Consider the following 17846-nt stretch of genomic DNA (forward strand, 5'->3'; position numbering starts at 1 on the left):
ATTTCCGAATTTTTTTTTTATATATTTTTTTTTAATTATTTCCGAAATTTCCAGTTTCAAGTCTTGAATCTAAAATTGAAGACTGAAGTTGTTGATGGGTCTGGACTGGATCTACACCCGCTCAAGATGTTCAATTGATGTATCCTTATTGCTGTTTAAACCTATGCTAACTTTAAAGCAGTGCAAATTTCGAACCATATATGATGTTCGATGTAGATGGAAAGTCACGGGCGCAAAAGGTTCATCTGCGGAACGCAAACTCATTTAAAAAATACACTACATGCGGTTCATTAGTGCGTGTCGTAGCTTAAGAGTGTCTGGTGTTAAGTGCAATCGGGAATACCTCTACAAGGTCACGAAACGCTTGCGTCGTCTCTTCTACGCGGCAATTCCTTGAATAATTAATAGGGAGTGGATTATATATGGGGAACTCATTAAATTTCATCGCCGTGGATCGCTTTTAACAATTCATGCTCCCATAAACATCAAAACTTACATTATTATTAAAACATTATTATCAAATTCGCATAATCACATTGGGCTTTAATTTTTCACGCTCGTGCACCTTTACTCGCGCATTAATTCTTCACATATAGATAGAAATACTCAAAGTGGTGTGTGTATATACATATATATGAACATTAAATTGGCTGACCTTAAGAAACGCTAAACATGGAGTTCCCTTGCACGCATCTATCAGTGCGAGTCAGTCACGGACACGCTTCGCTGCGGGCGACATCCTGTGGACTTGTGTGCGTCGTTATCGTGCGAATATATATGCGCGAATTTGTTTTCGTATCACCTTCGATAATGCTAGATTTCATTTTAATCAAATTGTGAAATGTTGACAAAATTTCGATTTGAAGTTGAGTCCTACTAGAATCCTCAGAATGTTCAAAATCAAAAAATTGCGCAAAACAGGAGAAATACTGTTAATTAATGTTGTCCGCACACAAATATTCCGCTTATAGCCAAATATTTAAATATATCAGGCATTAATGAAATCATGTAATTTAGAAATTTAAAGTTGAAAAAATTGCTGATTAAAAATAATCGGATACTTTTCATTAAAGCCGAAAAATTATATAAATAAATATCGAGGTTGAAATATCATTCAAATAATTTTAGAAATATCAAAAGCTAATGAGACAGATGGAATGTCATTTCATCTCGCATTCACTTTTGTGCGTGCAATGAAAGAATGTCTCTTAATTGGCATATTTCGGGAAACGTAAAAATTGTTGAGCTTCCCATGGTTATACATGCGGTTGCGCGCCTTTTTTTTTAATCTACGCAAACATTTTTGCGTAATACGCAAAAACCTGGTGGACCGTATATTGTTCCCTGTGTAAACGTGTTACAAACTATGCGTTTCGCGTATGTGTGCGTGAACACACATTCACGCTCGAAGGATCTCGCCCTTTTCTCTCTTCTCCCTTCGCGGATACCTACCTACAATGTACAATCTATACTTATACACATGCAATCGCTGCTATTTAGAAACTAACGGATCTTTTGTGGTACTCACAAAAGCAGGGAACTATTTCCCTCCCTAGTCATTTCTTACTTTTTAAAAAGTATCGACCAAAGGAAAATTTCTAAAAACTGTCTGAAATCCTCGAAATGATTTTTTAATTCTTAAATACGCTTAAATGTACTTAATTTTAAATGGAATATTTTTATATATATTATTTAATCATTTGTTCGTAGCTCGATAAATTTAATTTGTTAAATAATTTATTCAGACAGAAAATTACGATTTTCATTATTAAGATTAAGAGCATACAGATTTTTGTCCATTAAACTATTCGTATGCACTCATTGTAAAATTATTCAAAGTATTCGAGGATTATTCATCGAGCAGGTATTTTTAGCGCAAATTAGGTCGCACGATTTAATCGATGTCACGTTACATCCCGTACTTGGCCATTATTAACCTTGGCTCGCCTCGTTCAGAAACTAATTCGATCATGGCTCATGGAATTGCATTAGCGAGGGTTCGAATGTATGCTTATCGCATGAGGGAGCATAATCAACAACGTCCACGACGAAAATTTTAACGAGCATCTTTTTTCTTAGTTACCGACAATGAGAGAATTGTACAATAAAATAATTTAACAATTTACTTTCATTATACCTAATTATTGCACTGATTCTAATTAAACTTGCGTGGCAAGATAACCACGTTCTCTTTCTTCTCGACGAGATCCTTATTTATTATAAACTTAATTAACATTTTAAAAGATCTTTGTATCAAATAATTAATATAATAATAATATATAATAATTAATATATTAATATTAATATTATATATAATAATTAATAATTGGATAATATGTAATAATTAAAAGTAATTAAATGCTCTATATAATTTTGTTTTTGTAAATTTTTTGTAAATGAAATTATTATCACTAGAATGAAAGGGATTAAATATTTTTACAATTTATTTGGTTCCTTTTTTAATAGAGACAATTTTGTATCGCGTCGCGAGACCTGAAAATATAATTTATAAACAACAGAGAGTTGCTATCAATCTACATGTCACGATCCAATGCCAATAGATGCTGAAATTCGTCGGCCTCTTTACGCTCCACATATTTCAAAACCCCTTCTTCTGTCACCCTACTTGCTACTCTCATCCGTTTCCCCGTCTTTCTCGATGTTCTAGTCGAGATACTCTGTAAAGGAAAAATACGAAGCACTTAACGGGGTAGATATTGCATACCTTGTAAAACTTATCTTCTGTTAAATTTGCTCAATAATTCATATGACAAAATTAGCAGAGTCGTGGTAAAAAAAATTGATGCAACGATGACCAAACTTTCCATACAATATACAAGTTGCACCTATATCAAACTATTAAACAATATAAAATATAATGTTAAAATATATGCAGAATATCTGGAATGGAGTAACGTATCGTGAGAAAAGATATATCTCCATAACTTGTTATGATCGTAGATATCGCAGTGACGGAATTTTTTTCGCGAAAAAAGATGCTTAGCACCTGATACGGCACGGATCTATGACGTGCAATATAATATGCTTAAATCCTGAGAAAGATACTGATGCGATAGCTTCCCGATCGCGTGTCATATAGCGGGATTGTGTGTCGAGCGAGACACAAGAGAAAGTAGGTGGTTTCATCCGATCGATAACGAAGTCCCTCTCTTCGTAAGACTGTCTTTTGTATCCGTAAAATCAATCTTTCAAATTGAAAAGAAACTGCATGCAACCGTGCCACATCTTGCCATCTTCTACGTATGTACACGCATCACCGCTTTTATTTATTAACGTGCTCTGCCAGAGCTCAAGTAGGCTAAACTATACTTTAGAATAATTCATATACATTATATCTTTTCGATATTTTTCGGATATAATTTTAAAAATGTTTTTCAAAAATTTTTTTTAAATGTCACATTTTTAAAAAAGGCTAAATTATAGAAATCTGGAAAAGATTTGAAGAATCAAATCATAATTCTCTTTATATAATTATTAATTATAAAAAATTATGCACGTAAGCAATCAAATTGGAAGCAACATATTTTAAGTTAAGCATATACAGCCCTTATAACCGTTTTGAATTTTAAATATTTTAATTATATTAATATGAAACAATAAATAATGATCAAAGATTGGCAAGATGGATTAATTTAAATAAATTTTTTAAAATTTTTTATCGCAACTGTTATTGCAACTCTTATTAACACTTTATTAAAACATAACATTATAATAATGAATTTCAAAATTTGGAATTTTTACAAAATTATTCAATCTATAAAAATTACTATTATTAATTAAATTTAATCTATATAAATTATTTAATTTATATATTCGATAAAAAATATTTTATATTGTATTTGTTATTTTATTTCATTGTCAACTTTTCTACTCAAAGTCTGCTGAGATTAGAGGAAACCAGACTGCTGAATTTTTCAATCATATCCCTGATAAATGTTTGAATTTCGGCTTTGCGAAGTTGATCTTCAGATTCGAGCCTTTCATCCTCCTTAACGTGAATAATCTCGATCTGGAAGAGCCTTTAAGGATCGTACAGGTGGATTAACATGCTTCGCTTGAAGGCCAATGGGAGCAACTCCGACTAATTGCATCTTCACGATCGTTCTGCATGAATTTCTGCACTCCAACGACGGAGAAGAGCACCTCCAACATCTCACGTAATAGAAGACCGACCGTTCCGACGTTCGTTAAAGTGCAAAATAAAGCATTTAGGCGATTATAAGGGCTATACAGGTTCTTTATAATATTTAAAAAATATGCTATAGGCATACGGTTTGCATATGCTTAACTTAATACGCGTGCTTTTTCCAATTTGGTTAGTTATGTGCACAATTTTCGATGATATCGATCTATAATAATCATAAAAAAATCTGATTGTTGATATTTTTCAAGAGAGAGGTTCCTAGTTTTGAATTAAAAATCTTGTTTGAAAATGTGAGTTTTTCTTGAAAATACTAAATAATGTCCCAAAAATTCTATCAGAAAAATCTCATGGTTAAAATCGATAATTAAAATCTTAATAAAATAAAAAAATTATTGGCCATTTCTTTTCTAATATAAACATCAACTTAGCATATAACTCTCATATTTTGAACGATTTATTTTTAATTGCCAAAACATTTGTAGTAGCATTTCTTGTAGCTTTAAATTGTTGAAAATATTTTGATATGATAAAGATCGAATAAATATTTTATTAAATTGAAAGAATTACTTAAAATGTCGCCAAGTTTCGACTTATTGATTTATTAAAATATTGAAATATCTAACTACCGCGCGAAAATCTTTTATTATAATTTTATAAATTTTATTAGTTAAATGCATTTTCATATTAATCGTAAAACCTGTAAAATTATTCATTTTTAAAGTTTATTTTATCCAAGTAACTTATTATATCATTTTCTTTCAAATATTGCCACTTTCAACATTCTGAGTCATTATTCTGATAATTACATTTAACTTATATGTATAATTTTAAATTTATTTCTTTTTTAAAGAGATGAAGTACTCCACAAGTACTGCATTTTGTGTTATCATTTTCTTTGAAATATTTTTGTACATCTAACTATACATTTAATAAATCTTCTTTATGTTGATATCGTATCTGGCACCATAGATCATATATTTATACATATATATATATATATACATATACATATATAGGGGCGGCGTGTGGCTGAGTAAGCAGTAAAGCTCTTGCCTGCCATAGGAAGAGTCGCGGGTTCAAGTCCCGCTAAAGCCATACATATATATATATATATATATGTATATATGTCTTAGCCATAGCCCTGCTTACATGTATTATTAGCATTTAACCTTTAATTCTGATTTCGATTACATTATTGACTTTGCTTTCATAAATTTTTGACGATTCGTAAAACGTTACCTGAAAAAATAAATGAGAAGTAATGCGTTTATGATGAGTAATTATTGTATTAATTTTCGTTGTAACATTAATGCAGGTTTGCGGTTAGCTTAACTTTTCGGCCGATATATATATATATATATATATATATATATATATATATATATGTATGGCCTTTGCAACTTTTTTGTTTATTCAAACAAAAAAGTTGCAAAGAATATGAAAGCTGATATGAAAAAAGAATAAATTGTATAAAAATGTTTAACTTTTGTGTATAAATATATATATTAATATATAATTATACCTGCTTAAAACATTTTTTAACTTTTACAATTGCTACTTTTACAGTTTGCTAATCTACAGCTCATAATCTTATCTTAATAATTACAAAATTAATAATTACAAAAAAAATTACATAATTGTAAATATGTGTTAGAATAAATATTAGTATTAGTAGAAACTGCTTTTCAATTCCTGCAGGATATTTTTGAATTAGCAAAAATTAATTCGTTAAACATAAATCATCGGATCAATGAATATAAATTAATCGAATATTGTAACAAGCTTTTTTAAGTTCATTGAAATAATTATAAATTAAACAGATGCAATATTATGCTTACATATAAAAATGTCATTTTATTCATTACCAAATTATCAAATATCAAGTTACATCAATATTTTATATTCATTATAATTAATTCATGTCATCAATAAATTATATGAAACCTAATATCGGTTATTATTTAAATATTTGTCCACACAATACGTTTGATAAATTATTTTTATAAAATCAATAATAGATCATGTCATATAATATGTAATGTTACTTTAATTCTTTGTCGATGTTTGATAAGTGGAGTTAATTGAAAGAAGAAGATATAAACAATCGATATAATTATAAATTTGTGTTACATTAATGCAGGCTCATGCTTAGTTAGACTTTTCTGTCGATTTTGTCTACTGCTTTCCCCACTTCTTTTATTTCATAGTTTCTCTAGACTTCTCGCGGAAACGAAAGACGCTCGAGTTCAGAAATGATTATAGTTATAAATCGTTCGACACATATTTCTTACACTTTTTATTCTTTCTAAAGTTATTATAATTATAATATTAATTATTATAAAATTAGAACACTAGAAACAAAATGGAAAATATATTAATTGTATATATATGTACGATTAACAATTGTGTTTCATTTTAGTGTTACTTTTGACTTTATAATAATAATAATAATAATCATAACAATAATAACTCTGTAAACTCTGTAAATGTATAGAGCAATTAAACTGTAATTTATAATTTTTACCGCCCTGACTCGAGCGTCTTACGTTTCGCAAGCAGTCTACGTGATGTCGGTGAAGTTGGCATATCATTTCGCAGCAGATCACAAATACAAGGGAGTTCTTCTCGCATGCAGTCGAGTTCTATAGTTCCTGATACTTTTTAGTATTATAATAGTTCTGGTGATTTTATCCAAAAAAACGTCGATCGAAAAAATGATCTGCTAACTTCCCGTAGCAGATCATTTTCTAGCAGATCAAAAATAAAAAGAAGTTCTTCACGTATGCAGTCGAGTTCTATAGTTCCTGATATTTTTTAGTGATAGTTCTGGTAATTTTGTCAAAAAAAGTCGATTGGAAACACCAGCAAATCTCTTACTTATATATATCGAGGTAAGACGCCGATCGATTTTCGAGAGTTCTGTTCGTTACAAAATAGTTCTCGTACATTTTTGGGCATGTATATTGTCTTTCCAAAGAGTTCTGATGATGGAAATAATTAGAAAATGTTTAAAACAATTATTTTACCCGAAAAACGAGTATTTTCGAGTATAGAGATGATATGCTGGCCGTAATTCGACAGTTCTGTTTATTCTAAAACAGTTCTCGCATAGTTCTGGGCATGTTCATTGCCTTTCCAAAAAGTTCTAGTGATAAAAATAATTAGAAAATTTTTGAAACAATTTTTACCCAAAAATCGAGCATCTTTGAGTATAGAGATGATATGCTGGCCGTAATTCGACAGTTCTGTTTATTCTAAAACAGTTCTCGCATAGTTCTGAGCGTATTAATGAATTTTCCAAAGAGTTCTAGTTATGAAAATAATTAAACGATTTTTTTAACAATTTTTTTACCCAAAAAACAAGCATCTTCGAAGATAAAGGTGATATGCTAACTGTATTTCGGTAGTTCTGTTTATTTTAAACTAGTTCTGGCATAATTCTGAGCATGTACAGTGCCTTTCCGAATAGTTATGATGATAAAAATAGTTACAATTTTTTGAATAAATTTTTTCTTTTTTTAAGCTGTTTCCATTTTCAAAACTAGAACTCTTTGGAAAAGTCATTAATATGCTCAGAACTATACGAGAACTGTTTTAGAATAAACAGAACTGTCGAATTATGACCAGCATATCACCTCTATACTCGAAAATACTCGTTTTTCAGTAAAAATAATTGTTTTAAACATTTTCTAATTATTGCTATCATCAGAACTCTATGTAAAGGCATGGTACATGCCCAGAATTATACGAGAACTGTTTTAGAATAATCAGAACTCTGAGAAATCGACCGGCGTCTCACACCTTTATCCTGAAAAATATGATTTTTCGGGCATAATAATTGTTTAAAAAAATTTCTAATTATTTTTATGATTAGAACTCTATGGAAAGGCATGGTACATGCCCGGAACTATACCAGAACTGTTTTAGAATAATCAGAACTCTGAGAAATCGACCGGCGTCTCACACCTTTATCCTGAAAAATATGATTTTTCGGGCATAATAATTGTTTAAAAAAATTTCTAATTATTTTTATCATCAGAACTCTATGGAAAAGCATGGTACATGCCCGGAACTATACCAGAACTGTTTTAGAATAATCAGAACTCTGAGAAATCGACCGGCGTCTCACCTTTATCCTGGAAAATATGCATTTTTTGGGCATAATAATTGTTTAAAAAAATTTCTAATTATTTTTATCATCAGAACTCTATGGAAAAGCATGGTACATGCCCGGAACTATACCAGAACTGTTTTAGAATAATCAGAACTCTGAGAAATCGACCGGCGTCTCACCTTTATCCTGGAAAATATGCATTTTTTGGGCATAATAATTGTTTAAAAAAATTTCTAATTATTTTTATCATCAGAACTCTATGGAAAAGCATGGTACATGCCCGGAACTATACCAGAACTGTTTTAGAATAATCAGAACTCTGAGAAATCGACCGGCGTCTCACACCTTTATCCTGAAAAATATGATTTTTCGGGCATAATAATTGTTTAAAAAAATTTCTAATTATTTTTATGATTAGAACTCTATGGAAAGGCATGGTACATGCCCGGAACTATACCAGAACTGTTTTAGAATAATCAGAACTCTGAGAAATCGACCGGCGTCTCACACCTTTATCCTGAAAAATATGATTTTTCGGGCATAATAATTGTTTAAAAAAATTTCTAATTATTTTTATCATCAGAACTCTATGGAAAGGCATGGTACATGCCCGGAACTATACCAGAACTGTTTTAGAATAATCAGAACTCTGAGAAATCGACCGGCGTCTCACACCTTTATCCTGAAAAATATGATTTTTCGGGCATAATAATTGTTTAAAAAAATTTCTAATTATTTTTATCATCAGAACTCTATGGAAAAGCATGGTACATGCCCGGAACTATACCAGAACTGTTTTAGAATAATCAGAACTCTGAGAAATCGACCGGCGTCTCACCTTTATCCTGGAAAATATGCATTTTTTGGGCATAATAATTGTTTAAAAAAATTTCTAATTATTTTTATGATTAGAACTCTATGGAAAGGCATGGTACATGCCCGGAACTATACCAGAACTGTTTTAGAATAATCAGAACTCTGAGAAATCGACCGGCGTCTCACACCTTTATCCTGAAAAATATGATTTTTCGGGCATAATAATTGTTTAAAAAAATTTCTAATTATTTTTATCATCAGAACTCTATGGAAAGGCATGGTACATGCCCGGAACTATACCAGAACTGTTTTAGAATAATCAGAACTCTGAGAAATCGACCGGCGTCTCACCTTTATCCTGGAAAATATGCATTTTTTGGGCATAATAATTGTTTAAAAAAATTTCTAATTATTTTTATGATTAGAACTCTATGGAAAGGCATGGTACATGCCCGGAACTATACCAGAACTGTTTTAGAGTAATCAGAACTCTGAGAAATCGACCGGCGTCTCATGTCTATGCGGGTACATATAGGGATCCGAGTGCCTTTATTTTATTTTAATTAATATTTTTTACTTTTAAAATGTAGAACTATCTTTAGAACTCTAATAGAACTATGTATCTTTTGAATTCTGACAATTACTGATAAGGAAAATGTCGTAGGACAAAGTGAGACGCTGTGTGAACTTGGCGTCTCAGTTTGTCCTGAGCTATTTTTTTGCTTTAAAGGCCAGAACTATTAATTTAATTCATCAAGAACTCTAGAACTATTAAAAATAAAGCCAGAACTCTCAATAATTAATGAGTTTCCACGAAATGAGACGCCAGCTTCACACACACACGTCTACGTGCTATGAAATAAAAGAAATAGGGATGGCAATAAGTAAAATCGGCCGAAAAGTTAAGCTAACCGCAAACCTGCATTAATGTTACAACGAAAATTAATACAATAATTACTCATCATAAACGCATTACTTCTCACTTATTTTTTCAGGTAATGTTTTACGAATCGTCAAATTTATGAAAGCAAAGTCAATAATGTAATCGAAATCAGAATTAAAGGTTAAATGCTAATACATGTAGCAGGGCGAAGCGTGGCACAGTAGGCAGCGCACTAGCCTGCAAAGCCAAAAGTCCCGGGTTCGATTCCCGGTAATACATGCAGCGATAATGGAAATTAGAATTAAAGGTTAAATGCTAATACATACAGGGTGATTCAAAATAACCCCCTTGTCCCTGAAATGACACATTCTTGAATCAATTCTAAGACGATTTTTCCTTTGGCAAAATTTCGTCCAAAGCTTAGTTTTTGAATCACTGTCGAATAATAACTGTTGGCGATTAAAAATCACTCGATGAAAGAAACTCGCGTCGTCGCGTCGTATAGTAACGTGTCCGCGCGTGTTTCTTTCATCGAGTGATTTTTAATCGCCAACAGTTATTATTCGACAGTGATTAATAGTGATTAGTGATAGAGTCATTAGTAAATTTCTCGTCTCATCGAATGAGTAAATAAATGTGATTACGTTAAAGTTTATAAAGAATACAGTTCATGAAAGAAGAAAGAGAGAGAGAGAGAGAGAGACAGACAGACAGACAGACAGATAGACAGAGAGAGAATGTATGTGTTTGCATGTGTGTCTGTATGTGTATAGCGACCAGCTGATCGCAGCAGGCGCCCCGCGTAAGCACCCGCGTCTGACGGTGAATCGCGCCACCCTTGCCTGCCTCTTATATTCGACCCGTCATACGTTAACTACTTCCTTTAATAATTCAAAAACTAAGCTTTGGACGAAATTTTGCCAAAGGAAAAATCGTCTTAGAATTGATTCAAGAATGTGTCATTTCAGGGACAAGGGGGTTATTTTGAATCATCCTGTATAGCAGGGCGAAGCTTGGCATTTATACGCATTTCTTGCGATTTGTTTGATCCATTGTTGTAATAATTTCCATTTTCCTTTGGTAATTCCATGCTTTTGTTTCAAGTGTGTAGTCATTATCGTTGAAGCTTCTAGCAGTGTTTCTTTTTTGATATCGGGATCATCATCAATAGATATTTTGTGATGACAAAATTTGCATTTTACTTCTGGATTGAGCATATCATTTGAAAAACTATGTATTTACAAAAGAGTTTCGATTTTTATTTTATAAGATTGTTTTATGTTACGTAAGATTGTTTATGTATTAAAAACGCAAGATATATAATTGTAGGTACATCAAAATGTTAGAATTCTTTCGAGGGGTCAACTATCATTGAGAAAATGTACAGTGATTGCCATTTTTGGCAGTACAATACATTTTATTGCTAACATTGCTATTGTATTGCTTTTGTATCGTTAGTAATGCTTTTGTATTTTTGGTATTCCTATTATTATTTTATTGTCAATATTGCCAGTACTGCTGCAGAATTAAAAAATATTTCTAATGCATATTACTTTTTGTCTTATATTGCTAGTATGATTTCAATTCATATTTTTCTAAAACATGAATTTCCTAAAATTATTTACTGTACTGCGGCAATATATTCCTGATGAAATGTACAATGATTGCCAATAGTTGATCCCTCGGAAGAAACGCTTTAAAAAAAGTATTATCGAACACGCTATCGAGAGATCGTTCTTTTCGGAACAGGCGGCATCTTACATAAAGTGCCGTGTATAATAGAGGAAAATATGTTTAAAATGCACTGCATTCGTATCTACACAATGTTCGACCCCTTCTCCTCCTCCTTTATTCTTAATATCTGTACTGCAAGGAAATACCTCGTCCATTTATTTCGATTCAACCGCAACTTTGTCGACTAGCACGACTCGCATTCCAATTACGAAAATTATCATCGGACTCACGCGAAAATCTCCATTGTATGCTTGGTGAATAATTTTCGAGCTTCCCGAGAATTGGCCATGCGCCAGCAAATTTTTAATCTTCTCCCGTTCGTGTCCCCGATCGATCGCGAATAGTACGGATAGAACAATGCATTGCAACGTTTCGCAGAGAGATGCATAAATATCTAGAAACAGACTCGATGGGTTTCAATAGTTGCACGTCTGAATAATTCACTTTATCGTTTGCAAAGATTGTTAACGATCAAAAATATAGTAAAAAAATTATACATATTGTGTCACGATCATAATTATTATAGCTAAAATGCTCGTAATTATTATTTTAAAAAATATTGCACGAACAATTTATGAGAAAATATATATTTCCCAAGTTTTTCGGAAAAGTCAATGTGATTGCAGAAAAGCTCGTGTCGACAACGATAAAGCGCATAAAGGGATGTTTGTGACATTTGCCACAGTCTGTTCCTACCGAAGCGCGAAATGACGCCGACGTTTCTACTAATACAATGAACAAAGCGTGGCACGACCTACATTTGAGACTCGATTTTCAAGTTCAAAATAGCGAGTGCAAACTTGTTGTTCGCTACTATAAGTACATAAATACAGCTATCATTTCGATCAGATATATCGATTAAATAAAAGACGCACCATACTGATAAGATTCAAGATCAAGATCCCTACTTTCGACGTAGTTTTGACTTATTGTTAGTTAATACTTTAATCTCTCTCACTTTATAAGTTAACATTTAAATAACGGTCACATTTTTTTTGTTCTCTGACGTGTAACATTAAAATATATCGATTAAAATATACCAGAGCGGCAGAAAAAGTCCACAAAGATCGATCTGTTTTCATTGATTTTACATTTTCTTAATTCAAGTTGTCCTACTTAAAATAACCATAAGTTGTTTAATTAATGGGACTCGTATTAACCTAGATCTTGGACGTAAATTTGCGGATGTAATTGTGTAAACTGTAATATTAGGTATCGTTGGTCAAGCTGTCGTTGTCCTGCCAACGGGCAGCCCATCGTCGCTATGATTCACTGTCGGATGCAGACATCCTTCATCGTCCTGAAACCACGTCACGGGCCGGATCGTTATCTCCGCATGGAGCATCGCAATTGTTTCACGTTCGATTATTGGAAAATGTGATACTGGGCGCGCACCGGTGAAGCAAAACTGTTTAATTAGCCATCTGGTTATAATGACTAAATGAGATCGCGGCGGTTTTACATTTTCATAGAAATTAATTTTGGAATCGTATAAAACGTCTCGAAGCAAAAAAAAATTTAAAGTTGAATTATTTAATTCGTTACCTTGTTATAACGGTCAATTAAATATATAGGCTGAAACTTGGGGGAGGACCTTTTAATTATTAAAACTGGAAATGAACGGAATATATCGCGCGAACATGTGAATGAACGTTCCGCTTGACATTGTCGAGACGATTTAAAAACATGAATTATTTCATTCGCTACGATAATGGTACAGTTCCACTTCGATTTAACGCTAATTTTAAAAGAGTGTGACTAACATAAGCAAAACCTGTATTCGTCACTTTACTATGATTTGATTATGCAAACGCGCAATGCACTTCGCGATTGCGATTTAAGAAGCTAATAAATCATTGAATCAACCAACGAAGCAAGTGAAAAAAATGTAAAATATCTTTATTTCCGATGCTCAATGCGAAACTGATGACTTTCTATCTGATGACTAGCATTCGTCCTTGTCTAACGTCAACTTATTGCCATTGCTAGATAAATGACCAGTCGCGAGAGACTAATCACGAATTTATGACGATTTGATCAGTCAAACATCCAATCACAGCCAAAGAAATCGATATACTATATATGTTATTTTATGTCACAATAGTATAAGATTTTATGAAACGGAATAAAAAACGTATAACATTTTCATTCGCGATTGTTGACCGGTAGTTTGTTCAGTTCAAAGACATCATCGTGGTTACAAGAAGAGACTCAGACACCTCTGTTAAGCTAGCAGGACCAAATTAGCAAAATCAAACCAAACCTATCACATTATTTAGTACCTATTTTGTACTAATTTGTACCACTAATAATAATTTTGTACCCTGTGCAATTTCGAAAAATATCATGACACTGCCACCTTAATATTAAGTTAGCAGGACCACAATAAAAAAAAAACAAAAAAAGAAAATCAAGTACAGAAATATAACGGACTGAATTTGTACTAATTTGTACCATTAATAATAATTTTGTAACCTATGCAATTTCGAAAAAAACCATAACACTGCCACCTTAATATTAAGTCAGCAGGACCACAATAAAAAAAAAAGAAAAAAAGAAAATCAAGTACAGAAATACACTAGACTGAATTTGTACTAATTTGTACCATCAAAAAAAACTTAATATATTCATCCCTTCTGCTTCAAACAACCCCCAATTGAATTTAGCCCTATCAGTCTTAAGAATAAAGTACTCATTCCCATTAGCAGAATCAATCGCTACTTGTACATTCGACGGAGCATAATTTGTACTATCAAAATATAGAGTTTTAGATTTTGTACCCTCGCCGATTATTCAAAAACTACCCCCGACCCTCAACAGTCTCAAGAGTAAAGTACTCGTTCCCATTAGCAGAATCAATCGCTACTTGTACATTCGACGTAGCATAATTTGTACTATCAAAATATAGAATTTTAGATTTTGTACCCTCGCCGATTATTCAAAAACTACCCCCGAACCTCAACAGTCTCAAGAGTAAAGTACTCGTTCCCATTAGCAGAATCAATCGCTACTTGTACATTCGACGTAGCATAATTTGTACTATCAAAATATAGAATTTTAGATTTTGTACCCTCGCCGATTATTCAAAAACTACCCCCGACCCTCAACAGTCTCAAGAGTAAAGTACTCGTTCCCATTAGCAGAATCAATCGCTACTTGCACATTCGACGTAGCATAATTTGTACTATCAAAATATAAAGTTTTAGATTTTGTACCCTCACCGATTATTCAAAAACTACCCTCTCATCAGTCTCAACAATAAATATAAAGTTTCAATTTTTATACCGTATTGTTCTTTTTTAATATTACATTCAGCAATAAAACTTATTCTTTTTTATGATTCTGTATATAAAATATCGAATAAGTATATTTATATTTTGATAATACAAATTATGCCACATCGAATGTACAAGTAGCGATTGATTCTGATAATGGAAACGAGTACTTTACATTTGAGACTGATGAGGGTCGGGGGTAGTTTTTGAATAATCGGCGAGGGTACAAAATCTAAAACTCTATATTTTGATAGTACAAATTATGCCAAGTCGAATGCGCAAGTAGCGATTGATTCTGCTAATGGGAACGAGTACTTTACTCTTGAGACTGATGAGAATCGGGGGTAGTTTTTGAATAATCGGCGAAGGTACAAAATCTACAACTTTATATTTTGGTAGTACAAATTATGCCACATCGAATGTACAAGTAGCGATTGATTCTGCTAGTGGGAACGAGTACTTTACTCTTGAGACTGTTGAGGGTCGGGGGTAGTTTTTGAATAATCGGCGAGGGTACAAAATCTAAAACTCTATATTTTGATAGTACAAATTATGCTACGTCGAATGTACAAGTAGCGATTGATTCTGCTAATGGGAATGAGTACTTTATTCTTAAGACTGATAGGGCTAAATTCAATTGGGGGTTGTTTGAAGTAGAAGGGATGAATATATTAAGTTTTTTTTGATGGTACAAATTAGTACAAATTCAGTCTAGTGTATTTCTGTACTTGATTTTCTTTTTTTCTTTTTCTTTTTTATTGTGGTCCTGCTGACTTAATATTAAGGTGGCAGTGTTATGGTTTTTTTCGAAATTGCACAGATTACAAAATTATTATTAATGGTACAAAATAGTACAAATTCAGTCCGTTATATTTCTGTACTTGATTTTCTTTTTTTGTTTTTTTTTTTATTGTGGTCCTGCTGACTTAATATTAAGGTGGCAGTGTCATGATTTTTTTCGAAATTGCACAGGGTACAAAATTATTATGAGTGGTACAAATTAGTACAAAATAGGTACTAAATAATGTGATAGGTTTGGTTTGATTTTGCTAATTTGGTCCTACTAGCTTAACAGAGGTGACTCAGACCACACGTAATATATGTGTATACTTTGAATAGCATATATCGCGGTTGAAACGTCGCCAAAAGAGCTTTATTTCTCTGAACACATAATCGTATCTCTTTTCAAAGCATCCTAAACAGTCAGCCAGTCTCGAGAATCAATCGAGGACTTTGCACTGGAAACTAATTTGCAGTGGAGTTCGCGATAGAAAACTGCGCTTCTCGAAGTTTGCAAGCCAACAAATCGTTGAAATCGACAATCTCATTTGAAACAAGATGCGAGACGTGAAAGATATTTTAGAAAGATATATTAATATGAAAATAATTTTTGTATCAAAATATGTCGATGAGAATGATTTCTCTCGCACATACACACAATCGCAATTTTTTTTCTTTATAATTCCAATCCAGTTTTAAATCTAGAATAGGAATTATTTTTGATGTCGAATATTGGTTGGATAAATAAAAGTAACAAACATCATTAATAAAATTCATCGAAAAATTATACAGAATTATTTAGGAAGATAATAACGAGATTTTTTTATATAAATAAGGCAAACGCAGCAGTTGTAGCAATAGATTAGAATAAATTAAATTCATGTATCACAGATGATACAAAGCCTCATTCCCGAAGACACTTCGCGCGTATAACTCTGTCTATATATGTATTCTTTCGTTGCAATCCGCCGTAAACGACGTTTTCCTTGTCTAACGTTGCTTATATATAAGGCCATTTATATTTCCTTAACTGCCATCTCCTCGGCATTGTCCTCGAAACACGCCATGGCACAAATTCCCATTCCGAGGTTTCTATTGGCCTCTCAGCTTCTGATCGTTGAGCGAACATTTACATTTTAATTCTCTTGGATAAATGCAAATCAACGATTTTATTTTTTACAAAGTTACTTCTGGACTTGTGCATTGTCATCTTTCAACTAACGTAACAGAAAACGTTATTTTTTATTATCGTCTAGATAGATGTATGAAATTTTAATTAGCTTTTATGAAAATAATTCTTTATATAAAAAAGAGTAAAACTTTATCAGACGAATTGACAAAATTTCGAGGAAGTAATATTTTTACATTTTTTTCTATCGTATAGAGCGATGTGAATTCTATTACCAGTAATTTTGAAACGAATGTAGGCATCGTTATTAAAAAAACTCTCAGTCGAAACGATAACTGCAACGCGATGACTCAAGCGTGACCACATCGGAGAACATGTCATTTGCCTGGATACATCGATGATCTGACTCTTATACGCAAGAATATCATTGTTATTACAGTGCGTCCGCGTGGCACATAGCTATTTATAAAACTATTCCGACATCATATTATTACATCGGATCGATAATAATCAATAATTACGTTGATCACTTAGGAATTGTAATCTTTAAATACCCGATACCCGAAGCGAGAATGTCGTGTTGATATGCAATGATATTAATAATTGTAACCTGGCAAATCTCGCTATAAATGTATTAATAGCAGTGATGTAAATACAAGTCGAAGACGCGTGAAATTTTTAGGGTATAGTTAAACTCGATAATAATCAGATCAAATATATATGATCAAGCGATATCCAAAGCAACCTCTCAATTTAATAAAATATCTCTGCTTTCAAAAATATATGATTTATGTAATTAATTGTTTTTTATGTGATATATCCGAGGGGTCAATCACCACTCAGAAAATGTACAGTGGTTGTCATTTTTGGCACAATACGTTTTATACAATACATTTTATTGCTAACATTGCTATTGTATTGCTTTTGTTAATAATGCTTTTGTATTTTTG

At 32.2% G+C, this 17846-nt stretch overlaps 1 protein-coding gene across 4 annotated transcripts in view; it reads left to right on the plus strand.

The window, feature by feature from the left end:
* The window catches only part of LOC145970372 (protein kinase C and casein kinase substrate in neurons protein 1-like), a 70651-nt gene that overhangs the window by 32733 nt on the left and 20072 nt on the right, over positions 1-17846 (plus strand). The gene's annotated exons all lie outside the window — the stretch shown is intronic.

The sequence above is a fragment of the Camponotus vicinus genome, unplaced genomic scaffold (assembly GCF_025532165.1).
Source record: "Camponotus vicinus isolate PSW18456_S1 unplaced genomic scaffold, iyCamVici1.0 SCAF_4, whole genome shotgun sequence".
In the NCBI taxonomy this organism is placed as follows: Eukaryota; Metazoa; Arthropoda; class Insecta; order Hymenoptera; family Formicidae; genus Camponotus; species Camponotus vicinus.